Below are 13,984 nucleotides of genomic sequence, written 5' to 3'. Positions count from 1 at the left end.
TCTTTCTGATAAGTAAAGATTAGAGGTATTAGTAAGTAAGTAGTGACAAAATGGAATGATACTTATCACGTTAAACGTTATTCACAGTTTTATAATATAATTTGGTGCCTGCATTCAGAAAGATTGGCAAGACAAATTGAGTTACAATGTTATAAAAAATTACATTATAACTTTATACATAGCGAACTCTATTAAATATAAAAATTATAAAAAAGTCAAAGTGTTTTCACACTATAAATTAAACATTGCTCCTATAACTTCTTTCCTCGTCGATTAATACGTTATTCGTGTTTCATTAAGATATTCGCATAATAAGTTAGTCAATGATGTAAATTGGTTACGTACCAAATTCTTGGAAATTTAATAGACCTAATAAGCTAAGGGTGGGGATCCCGACGAAGAAATAATCGAAAAGTTAGTCGGAGCTTGAGTTCTCTGGAGAACATATTAAGTATCGCTGATTAAGGTAGCTTAGTCAAAACGGATAGAAGGGAATCGATACCAATTCAACTATTTAATTCCTCGCTCCACGAGGAACGCCTCTTAAAATCGAAGAAAACCTCGAACGATAATGAAAAAAGTTGACCGCGCCTTCACCTTGGCTGCGTTTCGTTGGAAATTAATGCAAATGAGTATTGATATTTTTATCCCATGCCGCATCTACGAATAATCTGGTGGTCTCCGCCAAATCGGTAAAACCCAAACATTTTTCTATCGAGATTCGAGACTCGAATGCATCGCGTTATTTATCCAACTCGAGTCGCTAGGAGAGCATCGAGGTTCACAAGTAAATTCAAAGCCAAACCCAGAGCCGAGTTTCTTGACTCGATTCGCCGAATTTTCGATACTCAAATATCGAAACTTAATATTGGAGTCTTATTTCGACAAGGCCGTAACGTTCATCCTTTGATCTAGTCAACTTCAAAATTTCCAATATTCGATCTGAGCCTTGTCTTGCGAGCACGAAGGAACTCATATGGATCTGGCCTGCATCCGAAGTTGCAAGAGGTCGGGCTCAGGTTAAAAGTTAAAGAGAGTCAAGCCAGGCCATGAAGTAGTAATCGGGCAGTTAAGGTAGCCGGCTGTTTCGAGCCCATAAAGTTGCTAGTGGGATGTATTAAGCATCGCTAATCGAGGTAGTTTAGTCGACAGGGATGCTGGCAAGAGTAGAGTGGTAACTTGGTCGACAGGGAGGGGGATGTTAGGACGGCAGGGGAAGAGCATTAGCTGCCCCCCAGAGCCTCCCGCTAAGTGCTGCAATTTATTTTATTACCCTTCGCGCGTCTACGTTTGGAAACCTTTGGTCGACGCGCTTCCATTCGTGGCGAAAACACCAATAGGTCGCGGAAACGTAATTTACACCGAGAGTTGCGGAGAGTCGCGGTGCGAACTAAACTAGAGAACGAGTAGAAAATGTATTGACGGGCGAAAACAGAGGGCGTTTTGTTCGCTGTCGTTGGCACTTCGTTTCTGTCGACATTTCAGCTTTTCCCTCCTTCCGCAGCCCGCGGGAAGTCTGATCTGATTTTCCTTTCGATTGTCTCTTGATTTACAGCGCCAAATCTCGACGAATACTAGATATGGACGTACTCGCGTACATACGTATGCATATATTTTCAGGATGGAAAGAAGTTATATGCAGTACTAAATTTAAATTCACATAGAAATGTTTAAGGTGAGTTATTAAAAATTTCCACTTTATTTTCATATTTGATATTCATTTTTCTTTGACATTTTTTACGCCCACGATGACTGGAATACAGTAGGTTTCATAAAAGAGAAAATTTGATCTTGAATAATTATGACATAATTTTCTTCCATTGTATACGTTTGTGTAAGTCATCGACAGAAGAATAAGTACGAACGTCGAACGATTCGAGCGTATAGCAGTAGAAACATCATGAAAACGAGGTCACCCAAATTTCACGATGATGATTATTGGCGGAGTTCAATAAACTCGAATTGCATTTTTTTTCCGAGAACGAGTTTCGAAACGTAGTTTTCCGGAATTGGTAATTGCTTTTTTACGAGACACGATAGTGATTCTTCTCTACGTACGTAACTGTGTATTTTTTCTCACAGATTGATGTTTCAATTAACTTTTTCTTCATAACAGAAGCATGTTGCATAGAAATAGCTTCTGTTTCGTGCGAAACATAAAATAACACGTATATTTAATTATTTCCACGCGTACCTATGCCACGAGTGAAAAACCAAAAGGAAATCAAATATTGAACATATGCTATCAGAGTTGCTGTTCCAAACCTACTAGAATAGCAACGAGTACACACAAAAATGCACGCTGTGCTCTTTGGCCTGGACAATCGTTCAGAGTATTGTTTGGAAGGAAAACGGAAGAAAAAGAAGAGACACAAAATAGAGAGCCTCTGTGTCAGCCGAGAGGTACGTTTAAAGCGGCACGAAGGCAAAATAGCGAAAAAGGGCGGGGACGAGGGTTGCGCGTGACAGAACAAGAGCAAGCTACTCGAAGGAAAAGCTGAAATTTCGACCGCGCGGCAATTGGACTGCGATTCGTTGTAGGATTACCGTATTGCTCGGCAACACATGAAATAATTCTACACGGCTAATATGATATAAATCCGGCGCGGTGGCTGGCGTTTTCCGCTCGGGAGGTAGACTTAAATGCGACTTAACGCGCTTCGAATACGCTGTTTAAATGTGGTACAGTTTGTTCGATGTTTAAACGCATCGAGAAGCTTTAGAGAATAATTCTCGTCCCCGTATTTATAGCGGATAATTCACATCGATTCGATTGGTCCAAACATGTGTTGGTTAGCTTCATTGCACGTAGAAATTCTTTTATATCATTTCTGACGATAAATTTCAGGAATTATATTTCTAAGGAAAAGTCTGGAACTTTGATTCCTGCCTTCCAGGAATAGCACCTAGAATTAGCACATGAATTAACTCATTCGATTAGATGTAAGGGTTTCAATGTGAGAAAGCGATACAAGTGAATTTTTTATTTAAAATGAATTAAATAGAAACTAAGAAAAGATGAATATTATTTATTATAGTATTTCATATGTACAGTATTTGATAGAGAATTGTAATCCATATTATGATATGGCACAAATGGTTACAAATTTTCTTTATATATACTTACACATTATGTTATTACTTATACTTATGCATTTAAGTATACTTATTATATCATTACCATTAGTATTCTATTATACTGCAACCTCGTTCCGTATTTTCAAGACCAGATTACATTATTTTAATACAAAGCTCTATCCTGTTCGCACTTGCAGAAAAGGAATGTAACGACAATCTGGAACACAACAGCAAATTAACTTTAAGGTTACCTTAACCTTACCTTAGCTCCTGTATCATTATTACTTTCTTTTATTTTTATCTTCCTCGTGGCACAAAGGGATTGCAGTCATTTCCGGCATTCTACCGTGTAATGATTACACAGGTAAAATTAGGGAACTTTTCGTTGGCATTTAATACCAGGTCGTTTCGTTGTATTCCAATATACCGTTCATCGACAGTATCGGAGGCAACGCGGAACAATTGTAAAAAGCTGACGCAGAACACGCCGTCGATTTAAATGTAATGCGACGGGAGAGTCAATAAAAATGAAAATAGCGGCCGTAGTAAGGAACATTGAAAACTCGTCGCGTTCATTGCGGAACGGCCTAGAAAGCTCGTCGCTCCGACTCTGATAGAAATAGAAAATTACCATAACGATTGTCGATATTTGTTCCATCAATCAACAGGTTCTGTGAAAATTTTGCGCAAATTCTGATTGCAATTATTTATCGTGTTTCATTTAATAAAAAGAATTAATACAAACAAAAAATTGGCAATTATAAATTGAATATAAATAGATTTTCAACCACTTACAATTCATGCGAACTCCTCGATAGATTGATAAATATGCAGAATAAATCTGGGAATAGAACTTTCGGTCAACTTAATACGACATAAAACTCAATAATGTTTTTGTATAATTGATTTGTTATAGAAAAAGTGGGAAAATATGTTCGCGGAGATGGAAATTGAGTAGAATCAGTTAGCAGATAGGGAAAGGTAGGAGCGCAAGTCCAATTGATTTTAAAAACGATTTCCCAAAAACGATTTGGATCGCTGGTAATCCCAGGGCTCCGCTTGTCGAAAGTAACGAACAAGTGGAACAAACGGTACCAGCCAGAAAAAGCTGCGGAGTCAGAGGAATTTCACCAGACGACGCTATTTTTTAATTTACCAGCATTTCACGTCCGTTGTTCTATTTCCTTTTCTCCTTGTCTCTTCTGTTTTATGTTTCTACCTTTTTCTATCTGGAAAACGGAAATATTTGCAATTCAAAATTTAATGCTTGGTTTCTTAATTAAGTAATTGGAAGGTAGCGTGACGTCGACCAAGCAAACCTATCAATTACATGCTCGATTGGACCGAGAGGTTTGTATCAGAACGTCAGTTCCACTGTCGCAGATACAACTAGGGAACGAATAACGAGAACAGAGAGGGATTGGAAAATAGGAGTCGAATAGGTTGAAAGAGAGATCTGAACAGAGAAATATACCGTTGGAATCGTGTAGAGCATTGATGAGAAGTGTAAAAAATCAACGAGGTTAGGAGAAGAGATCGTTAACAGAGGAGTCGAATAGTTGCTGGAATGAAAAAAAAATATAGAAAACAATACAACAACAACATACAACAAAAATTGTTTTGATACAATAAAAAATATCTAATAACGATGAATGTTAATAAAAGAAGTCAAATTTTTGTAGTATTCGAATACCAAAATGGAGGAAACAGAAAAGCGGCAAGAAAAATACTGCAGTAGGATATATAAAAATTAACAAAGAATCGAGCAAACAAGAGTTAACTCTCTAATTATCTATTCCGAAAGAAAGAAAAGAAAATGTGTTTGACGAAAGGGACAAGAGAAATAAATCGAGAAAAGGAAGAAAGACGAGACAAACTAGGACCGACGAGAAATACGTAATAGTAGCGAAAAATTTAGTAAGCAATGATGCAAAGAATGAAATAACATGGGAAGTATTATGAGACAGAAAGAAAGAATGCAGGCACAGATAAGAAAGAAACAAGAGAAAGAAAGAGAAGACAGGTTGGTGGGATTGAGAAGGACGGAGGAACGGAGGGATCGTCGTGGCGTTTGCGCCTGGGGTTGTCGAGGACAGCGCGAAGAGGGTGTGCAAGGGTGATCGGCGTAGGTGGCGGCGCTTGGAGGGTGGGAGGACAGGGAAAGGCGTGGAATTGGTGGAGGCAGTCAGTGGCTCGCCGCGCGCCACAACGACCGTCGGATCTAGCCGTTGAGTTTTTCCACTTGTTACCGTATCGCACCCACGTCCATACTGTACTCTTCTCCTCTACCCCACCGTTTGATTTTTTTCCTTTCTATTTGTTTCGTTCGCTACTTTGGACTGTGAACGTGCGTCCTATTTGTCTGCACAAGTTCGATCACACAACCCGCGTTCGAGTCTCCAGGATTGTGATCTGTGATCCAGTGCTTGCGGCTGTCGACTGATCCTGATCTAGTGTTCTGAAAAATGAATGCGTTGGTTACAGTGTGAAATCAAATGTTGTTACCAACGAAACGCAACATAACTAACGGAGAAATGTAACGAGAATGAAAATATTCATCAACGTAATATTTTGTGAGTGAAGGAAAAATCGAAAAGTGAGCCATGTATTTTCACGTATGTTCCTTGAGGGAAAAAATTGTTCCCTTGGTTTTTTGGTTCAAATGTGACGTCTTGGTTCGCCTCTACGTGTTTTCCGTGGATAAGCTGATGTAAATATCTTTCGCACGAGAACGAGATCCGTGTGTACTTTTTATTAAAGTTTCGTGTACACTTTTCTCTCGCGCCGGATTATATTTTGCACCCGGTCTCTGTGCACGTTCCACGTTTCTTCGACGAAGCTTGGAAAGCTTAGGCGTCTCGTGTGACCGAAAGTGTAGCATAGCTTAATCCGAAAAATTATAATTGCAAATCCGAGACTGCATACTTTCGCACGACTGTATTTTGAATACATTATACAAATTGAACGTTGCATAAGTCTTCCTTACTTCTGCGGAATTTTATAACCTCTATAGCAGCTTTGACTCTTCGCGACTTTCTATTATTAAAGTGTGCCGACCGCTTATCAGCTTCACCACCGACGTTACACCACGGGACTTCCGATTCTTGTCTTCTCTGATTCTCACGAATGCCATTTTGCGCGAGGAAAATTTGCACCTCGAAAACGTTTCCTTGTTACGATAAATTTACGATAAATTCGCGATACCGGTTACAAATCATCCAGAACGTCTTTTGTTAAGGAAACAAAAAGGAGAAAATGAAATAAATGCGGAGCTGCGCCATTGTATCAAACCAGACAAATTACGATGTAATTAATCTTCCCGATCGCGAAAAGCTCTAGTCTAACTTTCGAGAAATTTCTCGGATTACGCGGTGCTGCATTTTCGTCGATGTTAATTTCTTACCACCACAAGACTTTTAATTACACACCACGATCTCGTTCGTATAGAAAGCATTTACATCCAACCTCAACAGCATCTGTTTACGTGACCAGTGTAACTAGTTGACTTAACCCAAGCTCGTGAACAAGTTCTCGTTTTCACGGAACGTTCTCTATGGATCGTCTAGTAATCGCAACGGGGAATTTTCAAAGGATGTTGCAGATTCTACATTACTACTGAAGCTTCGAGGGAACACGCGCTGTAACCTGGATTAGGTGCACTTGGAAACTCTAGTGCACCATATTTTTGTCGAATTTTCATTTCATCGAGTATTCACATTGTCCTCTCGTGTGAAAAAGACGCGTTCGTCCGTGAACGATCAGCCGTGAATCGAAAGCCTGGATTAATTCGCGGCTGAATGGGATCGCCGGTGCATCGACCTCTCGTCGAGTATAATACCTGTTGTCCGAATTTTACTATTTTTTTTCACTCGTCTTTTTTTCTTTGCTCTTTACCTGGCTCTTTCACGAGAAGCTCAAGTGAAAAGTGAATGACGTTCAGCTTTCGTCGACCGTCCTCGATCTTGGGATAATAATGTTCGGCGGCAGACGGTCGGTTGCTTTGTTCGGCGCGATGATTCGCCTGTTTCCTGTTTGATGAATCTCTACAGACTTCAAAGCAGGTAACGTAGCACGCGTACCATCGAGAAAGTACTGTCCGAGGAGGATCCTTCTTTTTTTATTCTTTTTAATTTTTCCTTTCTTTTCCTCTTGTTCGTCCTTCGTGCGAAGACGCGAACACAAAGAAAGCGGTTGTTATGCGTTGCTTTTGTCGATCTTCTAAAGTACTGAAATTGCTGGCACTCTTACAAACAAAAAATGGTTTTTCTATGCCCATTACCAGCCAAATGGGGAACAACCGTGATCACACAGAGGCGCGTTCGCGTTACCCGTAAATGGGAGAAAGTGGAACGATCCTCACCTTTTTCCCATCGGTCTCTCGTTACCTCTACTAGAACTGGTTGTACTTCATAGGCTTTTCCCAATGGAACGGTCATTCGTTACCGTTTCCGCTACATTCGTTACATTCGTTCCATATTTTTTCTGCGCTAAACAAAAGAATACGTCAGTTCTCCGTTTTTAACGATCAATTTATAGGAAATAAATGTCGGCATTGACAAACATTTGTGTAAAAGCTATGCGACAAAAGAAAAGCACGAGAAGACATCTTAGACTTTCCTTGCGAAAGAAACGCAGAAGTTCCGTAGTTATCTCCCGTCTTTCGTTGTAATATACATATTTAAATAGTTTCAAGGAACGGCGTAGGATAGGCAAAGAGTCCTAATTTCCAGCTAAGAAGTCGCGAGATGGTTCCGCCGTCGAGTAAATCTGCCGGAATGCGCAATAACAGGATGCAAATAACGAAGTACTTACGCTTCCCTTTTTTTCATTTTCGACGACAGTTTTATCGAATGCGAAACACAGAGGCATTTGTTGCATCTTCTCTTGCTTTCCTCCTCCTCCTTCTACTGCGAAGCTTATCGAATACCGTAAAGGAAACACGAAACGCGGCACGACGGTCGATGGGATTTTCGAACCGGTTAATTTATCCCATTCCGTGTTCCATTTCTCTTGATTCGAGTTCGGTGACTCATTCTCTTTTATCCTGCTCAAATAATTCTCGCTTTGCTCTTTAGCCCATGGTTGCGTCTGCTTTTACAGCAGAGTTTCACGGGAACGCGGGCTAAGCAGCGGTTTTCATTTCCTGGAAGAAGAACCGCGGCTACGTCGCGTGTCGGATAATGAAAACGTGGCTGCGGTTCGGCCGACTTTTCTGACGTTCTCAGGAAAAACCGTCAGTACGCGAACAGCGCAACGAGACAACGAGTAACCGCGTTTCGTCGAAGGAACGCGATCTTTTGTTCTCGTGCTCTTGTTGGCTCTTTTTGACGTTACATTACACGCGTCGACCTTTATTGCCATGTTGTTTCGTATTTCAAGTGCGACATTTTCTGAAATGTAGATCAATTCCGATTATGTTTGATTCTGACGTCGTATTGCGGTAGTTAATTACATTTATCTCGTCGTATAGTCAGGAACTAAGCGTTTCAAATCCGTGACCGAATAAATCTAAATGGAATAATTAGGTTCTTTGCTCGTCTAATGCACTTTGGCACACTTTGTTGTCATTCTGTCCTCCAAACGTTCTAAAAACTCACTCAACAGGCTTTGTGCTGTACCCGCTATGCTACCTTTACAACGCACCCTTAACAATGTATTCACTTACGTGTGTTTTGTACGCAAGCTAAATTGCTCGCGTGAGAAAAGAAGAAAAGAACCAAAGCGACAGAATTAAAAATCGAAAACGTTGAAGTGAGAGTTCTTTTTTCTCGATAGGATTCCCGAATTGGAACGCGAAGCGCGTGGATTTCGTCAAACTCGTGGAATTAAAAACTTTTTGAACGGTATTTAACCTGTTGAAACTCGTGAATACGTCATATTCATATTCCGCTACGTATTTCATTAAATCAGCGGAAATGACACGGAATTGATAATACGAGGAAGAGGCACCGACTGAAATATTTATGAAGTAGCTCGTCGTTTCGCCCGGTGTTTCCTGTTGCATCTCTCAGTCAATAGCGCCCTTTGATTCTTGTCACGATCTGTCGAACGAGACGACTCAACGACCGGGATTGCTCGTTACTAGACTTCTCGCGTCAAAATTCGCCATGAAATACCAATAGAATCTAGCGTTCGATCTAGAAACTGATATCGGAGGAAAAGGGACGCGCAAAGTGTGGCTTCGCGCGTTGAAAAGGAAATAGAAAAGGGAAAAATGGGAGAGAACAAGGACACGGGAAACGAAGGAGATACTTGCTCCTTGTCAATCACAATGATTCGTGGTTTTATCTTCGAACACGTTTTTAGAATGAAGCATTAGCCACATAGATTACTAATAAAGCTAAGATTAATTCCACTCATAACAAAAAGTAAAAACGATAGAAAGCTAAAAACGCAATATATTAATACAGTAAATGAAGGCATATGAACGCTTTGAATGTTGGCGACGTCCTACTAATTTTTCCTTAAATTAATGATTTACCTGAGTGATATAAATCTCTTTGCCATTCCAGTAGACCGAAAGCGAAATAATCATTGTTCGAGTTTGATTATTCAATTATATAATCAATCTATAAGTAGGTAGTATAAAGGTAAACAATAATTCCCCCAAAGATCGATAGAAGATTAGTAGAAACCGTTTATACATTAAAATTGAATCACTTGAAAATTAGCTTTCTCATTCATTATACATTCTTGTTTGTCAATTTGAGCATAGATATGTATGATTTTAATTGCCAATCCAAAAATTTCTCCCTTTCTTTAAACAGCAATGTGAAAAAACGGTTCAAACCATCCTGTAGTTCTAATTGTTATGCGTCAAGAAGCTATTGTATTATATTGCTACATACCTTTTCCTGCTACGAGCTACTACACTGGGTATTCTTTATCTTTTCAATGAAATTCATTCGTAATCATAATTTGATGAAGCGAATTTTTGAGCACATTTATTCCAAGAAGATTTTGAAAGTTAGGCAAAAGCTTTGTTCTTTACTAAATTGTCAGCACAATATCTGACGAAACGAAAGGGATAAATGATTTCTGCGTGATACTTGCAAAAAAGGGACAGATGGTTTCCGGCATCGGTATACTATTTATTTAAATGTCACTGCGTGTGGTTCGACAAAGAAATTAATATTAAAGATATTTCAACGGGGCCAAAGAATAGAGAAAATACTAATAAATATTTGGTAAACAGACTTTTATTCACGTCGGATTTACTGATGTCAAATTTCAGCAAAACACAGCACATTACACGTGTGCATTTTTTGCTTTTTGTCCTGAATCCTCATTCATACGCCGCACTATGGAACTTGGGCTGTAAACGTGTGACCGTGCGAACGTGGTCAGCGAATTTTGATTTTTGTCCTGAATCCTCATTAAAATGCTGCACAGTGTTATCGTGCGTAAGCATTTTTGACATTTGAACGATTCAAAAGCCACATTAATCAATTCCATAAATTCAAGAGCAAAGAAGAGTAGTGATATTCTAAACATATTTTTTAGATTTACTTTGAAATTTTATTTATTTCACCTTTTTGTAATAAGTGAACTCATGAAAATACATAAGTAATTTCTTTCTTTCCTTTTTTTGATTAAAATTGGGCACTAATCGAATTGGAGGTACATAAGTTAACATGTAATAAAATTGGGAACAGAACAAAGGAAACAAAAAGTGTGATGGATGAGTATAGATTCTAAGAACTTTATTTACCAAACAGCAGTTTTTATCATACGTGAGCGTTGTTTGAATACCAAGGTTCTCTAGACGAGTTCACCGCATGTGTTTCCTTTTGGTTCGATCGACTCTGATCATAGCTCAAAGGCCGTTATGAAAGTTTGCTGGCCAACGAGGACAAGCAGCTGGTATTTTTTCTCACTTTCGCCGATGTTCCGTAACAATCATCCATTTCAGTCGTGCTTGTTCAGAACGAAACGATTCCACAAGCTGGCTGTAACGACTTTTATGGGCAACTCTCGAAAGAACGATCAACGAAATAAATTGCTGGGTGTGTTTGATAAAAAATCGTAAGAAGACGATGTCGACGAAGGGCCGAGGCCAGACGTCGCAGACCACGCGCGAGTTTGGAAAAGTTGATGGAAGATATTACGCGGTTATGAAAAATGAGCGATGCGTAGAGAAGAAGGAGCGTCATCGTCTTGTTCTATCACGCAGTCACCATGGAAAAACCATTTGACAGAAACGAAGGTAAACTACTGTAAAACAAATGAGGTTCCTTATTCTTCTGCCAAATATTCTCCATATCATCGGCATTGTAGCAAATTGCAAATAAATATTAAATATAAGCTGTTGAATTTGTCGAAGTTTATTTATTATTTAAATGTTAGTTGAGAATTTTATTTATGAATTTTGAGCCATCATGTTTAACCCTCTGAATGGCCGTTACAATCGGGAAGTTCGTCAGTATTGCAAGTAACTGCTTCAAAAGTCGAATGAAACACGAATATTGAACAGTTATAATTCAGATTAAAAGGAGTTCATCACTTCAAAATGCTGGCTTCACATTCGAGCGAGATGATTATTCGGATAAATTCCGTTCCAACTCCGGAGCATTTAAACGCAGGCTGATAGCAGATACTACGGACAAAAAGCAGTTCGCCTAACTTTCTCGGCGGCAACAAGTGCCGTTATCGCTGAAGCCTTTAAAAAAAAGGAAAATAACACGCAGCAACGCTTGTAACTCGGAACGCGTTTAGGTGTTCGAGCGAAATTTCGTCGCTACGAAAAGGTGGCCGTAACTCGAAAAAGGAGATGTTTTTAGTATCTGCGATCGCAGGTGCTTTTTTCTACCCTGGAGGTGAATAAAATACGCCCCTAAAGTTTGCCGACCTACTTTGCCATCCAACGTAGCTACACACACGCGCACGCGTGCGCATGCTATGTGTGTATACGCGCAGAGCAGAGGAAACGAGCAGTTTGAACGCGAGTGAAAAACGACATCGTTCCTGTTGTCAAATGGATTATTGAAGCACCGTGTCGAACGCGTATTCATTAGTCACGCGAGCTCAGTATCCGACACTTGTGAGCCAAGCCTGATAAATCAATTATAATGTAGGACATCGAAATGCTCGTTGTGTCGAATTCGAACTTTCATAATGCGTCCCTCGGCGTTGTTTGCCTGCTAAATCTCGCACGGAGATAATTAATGATCGCGCCATGTCAAAAGGATGCCGTGTTTTCGGGGAAAGTTTGCAACAAGTCGACCGACAACAAATCGAAATCGATTTCGATTCTTTTTCGGAACAATCGTCCACGTTGTTTACTGTTAAACATCTGTACGTTAATCTCGCTGATTTACGATGATTTCAATTGTCTCTGCGTTAACTTGTAACTGATATGATGGGCATTTTGCCACGTAGATTGTATGGAAGTATGTATAAAAGCATACAGAAATGTCTAAACGTTAAAAAGATTCTATTGGGTGATATGCTTATTACTTTATTTAAAAACTAGTTAAGTATTTAGATTCTTATAACATAATTCACCAACATTAATTACACATGCATGAATATCTCAACAAATTTCAGCAATTTTATTCCATAATCAATCATTTTTGTAGGCAAAATGACGAAATCCGTAGCGTGCAGTTTCGATTAACGCCTTATATTCTTCCCGTAAATGAGTGTCAAATATCGAAAAAAGATTTCTATGTACTTTCTATGTCTTATCTATAATTGTAGAAACGGGGCAAAACTTTCATTTGACATCTCTTTATCATCAAATCAAATTATTTTACGATGCAGGTTTTTCAGTTTTTGCATCCATGTCACTATAGATATTGGGAGCATTTGTAAGAACGTAAACGATATTTACACGGGAGGAAAGAGGACGTAACGGGAGAGAAAAAAAAAGTTTCTAAATATTTGGCTTTCTTGCGAGCGAGGGCGTAGATACGTTGTAGATGGCATTGATCGCTCTCCGAATTCACAGGTACGAGAGTTTACCGATTCGGGTCAGAGAATGACCGCGTGCATAACAACCAGGTTTACCGTGAAAATTCGCAGATAGAAAATCGAAGATTCGATTGATTTTTCAAATCGGCCCGCGGCCAGACGGCGCTCTGATTAGTTATTTGTTGAATAAACGTCGGCCCACCATCCTGAATTTGATTTTGCCTGAAATCCAGTCATGTCAAAGCCGGGAACTATCGCGTGGCTTTATTTTACAACCAGGTTTTGAATAAATCGAAGCGTCCACGGGGAACTCGCTTATCTGAATGAAAATCGTGAACGATACGAGATCGAAGGGAGACAACTCTATTGCGTTTCCACAGAAACAAATGATCAACGTTCCAAACGGGAAATACGGTTTGGAATTTTTATGTTTCGTTGGAATTTTGCAATCGTGTAATGTAAGCCGACGAAAGTATGCGGATTCGATACGTTTTATATTTTTATGATGGAGAATGAGTACGAACCGTCAGGAAGCAGCGTTCGCTCGGAAAGACGTATCTTTCAGCGGTCAATTAGTAGTTAGATAATGATACCGTGGAGCCGATGTAACTGCTAATTACATATTCCCTGATCGACAATTTACCTAACTTGACTCGTAAACTGCGTCAAACTGGCGGCTCGAAATCAATTTCTAAATATTCAACCGCGTCCTCTCCGATAAAATCGAACGGCTCGGATAATCGATTGTCATAACGGGAATCATAATGATGTAATAATTGAATCGCACGGTGATTACGTCGAGTCGACTATTGGCCACATTTACATGGAAATCCTATTTAAAAGTCGAATCTGCTGTTCCCTTAGAACGATCGAATCGATTAAGCGATTTCCCAGATGGAAACAGGATGTTTCAAATTCAGGATAAGGACCGCGGGGGGGGGGGAGTTAAGAGTTTGGCGTGTGCTGTCTTTAAGGACGCTAGGTTACACGGAGA

The 13,984-nt window shown here is 39.6% G+C and overlaps 1 protein-coding gene across 7 annotated transcripts in view; it reads left to right on the top strand.

Annotated features, from left to right (window-relative positions):
* Nucleotides 1-13,984, top strand: part of dlg1 (MAGUK family member discs large 1) — a 530,145-nt gene that overhangs the window by 141,062 nt on the left and 375,099 nt on the right. The window lies entirely within an intron of this gene.

This window comes from Bombus vancouverensis, chromosome 10 (genome assembly GCF_051014615.1).
Source record: "Bombus vancouverensis nearcticus chromosome 10, iyBomVanc1_principal, whole genome shotgun sequence".
In the NCBI taxonomy this organism is placed as follows: Eukaryota; Metazoa; Arthropoda; class Insecta; order Hymenoptera; family Apidae; genus Bombus; species Bombus vancouverensis.
Note: the sequence above shows the minus strand (reverse complement) of the source record. Positions and strands in the feature narration are given on the sequence as shown.